Here is a 4,901-nt window from a genome sequence, read left to right as displayed (position 1 = left end):
CCGCCAGCATTCAAAAGTGACCAAAACATCAGCCAGGAAGCATAGGAACTGAGAAGTGGTCTGTGGTCCCCACCTGCAGAACCACTCCTTTATTGGGGGTGTCTTGCTAATTGCCTATAATTTCCACCTGTTGTCTATTCCATTTGCACAACAGCATGTGAAATTTATTGTCAATCAGTGTTGCTTCCTAAGTGGACAGTTTGATTTCACAGAAGTGTGATTGACTTGGAGTTACATTGTGTTGTTTAAGTGTTCCCTTTATTTTTTTGAGCAGTGTATATATATAAAATAAAAAAAGGAAGGAAGACATTCCTAATTAAACACTGTTGCCTGTGTGTATGTGTTTGAGTGTGTGTGTATAGTGGAGTATCACAATTGGAGCCAAGAGCAGCAAGGGAGAACCTTGCCTGCCCGATCCACTGACCGGACCAGTGAAAGTAATGGCCGATAAATGGGGTAGGGACATTCTGGAACAGGTACCGCTCTGGTACAAATTAGAAGATTTTCCAATCAAAGGCACATTGAGTGACATTTTATTAGCAGAATGTAGAAAGAGCTTAGAGAAGTTTGAGGAAACCAAAAAAGGCAAGACATGTCTAATAGATTGGGGTAAGTTTAGGAAGTGTGAGAGGGAAGCCGAAAGACAATCAGACAGGGAAAGTTAAAGGAATAATGGTGAAAGAAAGTTAGAAGAAGAAACAGACAGAGGAAGATAAGAAAAGAAGGAGAAACAGGGATGATGATGATAATGACTTTCCGTCCCCCTTTTATTCCCCTGTATCCACTGCACCAGCACCAGCACTGGTTGTCTGACAGCAGCTCGCTCAGCCGTCTCCCCCACCACGGCTCTACCAGCAGACCCCTCGGAGGTGGCCCATGAGCAGTGGAAATCCGTTCCATGCACCGCCCACATTGAGTCTCGTCTCTGGTGTTGATGGACTCTAGGAACTTAGTCCACCATTGACGTCGACCCCTACCACACAGCTAAGTCCCTCACCTGCAACAGTCACAACCAGAACAGGTTAAAAAGGGGACCCAAACACAACCTTTCTCCAGGCACCACTGGTAACGTTCCCTAATTCACAACCGTGAAAAGACAAAACAGAGAATAGAAAAAGAAGGAGTTACAAGCTGCACAACTGGCTTTTTATCAAAGACAGAGCCAGCAGCGGCAGGCTCAGGGAAGACCTCAAAATGATGGACAGAAGGGAAGAGGAAGGGGTAGAGGATAAGTAGGAAGGGAAGCCAGTGCTGGGCTAGACAACAGCAACAACAGGACAGGAACATTGCTTGTTACAACTGCGGAAAGGAGGGACATTTCGCCAGAACATGTCGAAACGAACGTACCAAACAGGGGGCATCGGGGGGAGGTTGGAAAACCGGACCTCCACCGAAAACAACCCTTTACAACCCACATACAGTGCCTTGTAAAAGTATTCACACACCTTGGCTTTTTTCCTATTTTGTTGCATTACAACCTGTAATTTAAATTGATTTTTATTTTTGATTTGATTGAATGGACAAACACAAATTAGTCCAAATTGGTGAAATAAAGTGAATAAAATAATTTGTTTAAAAAAAAAACTTTGCTATGAAGCCCCTAAATAAGATATTGTGCAACCACTTACCTTCAGAAGTCACATAATTAGTTAAATAAAGTCCACCTGTGTGCAATTTAAGTGTCACATGACCTGTCACATGATCTCAGTATACATACACCTGTTCTGAAAGGCCCCAGAGTCTGCAACACCATTAAGCAAGGGGCACCACCAAGCAAGCGGCACCATGAAGACCAAGAAGCTCTCCAAACAGGTCAAGAACAACGTGGTGGAGAAGTACAGATCAGGGTTGGGTTATAAAAAAATATCAGAAACTTTGAACATCCCACAGAGCACCATTAAATCCATTATTAAAAAATACAAAGAATACTGCACCACATCAAACCTGCCAAGAGAGGGCCACCCACCAAAACTCACGGACCAGGCAAGGAGGGCATTAATCAGAGGCCACAAAGGGACCAAAGATAACCCTGAAGGAGCTGCAAACCTCCACAGCGGAGATTGGAGTATCTGTCCATAGGACAACTTTAAGCCGTTCACTCCACAGATTTGGGCTTTACGGAAGAGTTGCCAGAAAAAAAGTCATTGCTTAAAGAAGAAAAAAAGCAAACACGTTTGGTGTTCACCAAAAGGCATGATGTTCCAATTCAGTCACGACTATCCTCAAAACTTGAAAAAATTTGGCGCGGGTTAATTCCTTGGTATGGGGCATTGGAAAATGCCCATGATTTAGATCGATTAGGATATAAATTAGAATCTTAGATAAATTTAACCACTTAAGCACCAGCTGTCAGAGCAGCTCACAGATCACTGCACCTGTACATAGCCCATCTGTAAATAGCCCATCCAACTACCTCATCCCCTTACTGTATTTATTTATCTTGCTCCTTTGCACCCCAGTATCTCTACTTGCACACTCATCTTCTGCACATCAATCACTCCAGATTTTAATTGGTATATTGTAATTACTTCACCACCATGGCCTATTTATTACCTTAACTCCCTTATATTAACTCATTTGCAAACACTGCATATAGACTTTTTCTACTGTATTATTGACTGTATGTTTGTTTATTCCATGTGTAACTCTGTGTTGTTGTATGTGTCAAACTGCTTTGCTTTATTCTTGGCCAGGTCGCAGTTGTAAATGAGAACATATTCTCAACTAGCCTACCTGGTTAAATAAAGGTGAATAGTTTTTTTTTAAGCCGCTCGCCTCACGGCTATACGTGTTGCTAGCACGGGAGGGGGGAGTGTGCAAAATGATAGGTGACCATTGCTGTACATTCATACCTTAGGGTGAGGGTAACTTGACTATGGTAGTGGAACATCTGAAAGATCTCAGCAGTAATCTTGCAAACGAACACCAACCAGACAACGATTGGAATCCATTTGGATGGGTTCAGTCATTATTTGGTGTTATGGGAGCTACAATATTTAATTGGTTGATTTATGGCTTAGTTATTTTTTTTACAATAATGCTTATTATAACTTGTGTTAAGAAATTGTCGTTGAGACTACTCTTGCCATGCCATTACTAACCCCTGAAGGAGACACCTCAGAACCCTATTTACCTGATTTATTTCCGGTGTCTGATTACTTGTCTGATGAAGACTACGAAAATCCATAACATCAAGGTTAAAACATTAATTTAATGGTGGCCTACCGTCATGGTGACCCTGTGGCAATATGGACAGTCTCAACGAAGCGATTGCCTTGTGTGTGGTGATAACGTATGTACTGATGTTTATATTCACATGTTCCTTTCCTCCTTTCTGGCACTATGTCAACGCTCAAAAATTCAATGACTTCGGAGGTCATTTACAATTGTAATGTACTAAGTGTAAGAAGAGTTTTTCCTTTCCTCTTTTCCTCATGTTAATGCTTGTTTAATGAAATGCTTGTAAGTCATTTTTTATTAGGTTGAGACTTAGTCTCAAAAGGGAAGAAATGTTGTGGAAAATTACATAATTAGTCATGCTATCCCATCTTTTACTGCTTAAAAAATAGTCTCTTGTATATGCTAGTGCTATCAACCTCATGCTATCTTAAAGTCTGCACAGACAACTAATGACCTTTTACACACTATCTTCTGACTGCCACGTGTACAGAAAGGGGTTGTATTTTCTCTATAAAAGTCAAGACCTGGCTATGTTTGTTAAGCTTTCAACTCTGAACCATTCTTGGTGATGTTGAGAGAATTAATATGTTGTTCCTCATGACGCTGATCGAGAGAATGCCAAGAGTGTGCAAAGATGTCATCAAGGCAAAGGGTGGCTACTTTGAAGAGTTTCAAATATGAAATATATTTTTATTTGTTTAACCCGTTTTTGGTTGCTAAATAATTTCATATGTATTATTTCATAGTTTTGATGTCTTCACTATTATTCTACAAGTAGAAAATAGTAAAGATATGAGTAGGTGTTTTCAAACTTTGACTGGTACTGTACATCAAAATGAACTCTTGATCTGTGGATATCGTAGGGTTGGAATTAAGATCAAAATGAATGGTGGATTGGCCATTGTTGGTGAAAATCCAGTCCTTGATGAAAGAGGAAATTTAGGAAAATATATATAATTATTTAACTACTGGTACCATAGATGTAAGCAAAATAGCTGTAAGTAGCAGTAGAAGTATTGTCCGTTTGTCACGTCCTGACCATAGTAAGTTGTTATTTTCTATGGTAGAGTAGGTCAGCGCGTGACGGGGGTGTTTGTCTGTTTTTGTATTTCTATGTTTAGTTTCTAGTTTTGTATTTCTAGGTTGGTTTTTGTATGGCATGACCTCCAATTAGAGGCAGCCGGTTGTCGTTGTCTCTAATTGGAGGTCATATTTAAGTTCATGTTTGTCCCACTTGTTTTTTGTGGGTGATTATATTTTGTGAGTAGTGTTTGTTCCTCCTGCGTCACGGTTTGTTGTTTTGTCCTTCAGTTTATTTTTTGTATTGCATTACGTTTCACAGTTTAATAAATATGTGGAACGAAACAGACGCTGCATTTTGGTCCGATCATTTAAACAGCCGTGACACCGTTAGTTAAGTCCAATTAGGGTAGGATGGTAGGGGGAAAAATGTATTGAGAAAATATAAATTAGGGGGATCAGAAATTATGCAAACAATTACATTGATAAAACCTTCAATCTATCAGCAATATTAAAGCTGATCTAACCTCCATGTAAAAGGAGACATTTAGTCCACATGATTTTAGACCATGTTTTATCTATAAACTACTATTATGGTGACAGAGCAAAATACAATATTTGCATATCGTTACTATAGCCATGTGTAACTAAAACCCATAGTCTTTGTTTGCAGTACTTTTGCCTTAAACACACATTTGAAT

At 39.8% G+C, this 4,901-nt stretch overlaps 1 long non-coding RNA gene across 1 annotated transcript; it reads left to right on the top strand.

Moving 5' to 3' along the window:
• Positions 1-298: 298 nt before the first annotated feature.
• On the top strand, positions 299-1,195 carry LOC115176804 (uncharacterized). Its single transcript, XR_003872286.1, has 2 exons — positions 299-456; positions 794-1,195. It is a non-coding gene; the product is annotated as an uncharacterized LOC115176804 (long non-coding RNA).
• Positions 1,196-4,901: the final 3,706 nt, after the last annotated feature.

Source organism: Salmo trutta, chromosome 37 (genome assembly GCF_901001165.1).
Source record: "Salmo trutta chromosome 37, fSalTru1.1, whole genome shotgun sequence".
In the NCBI taxonomy this organism is placed as follows: domain Eukaryota; kingdom Metazoa; phylum Chordata; class Actinopteri; order Salmoniformes; family Salmonidae; genus Salmo; species Salmo trutta.
Note: the sequence above shows the minus strand (reverse complement) of the source record. Positions and strands in the feature narration are given on the sequence as shown.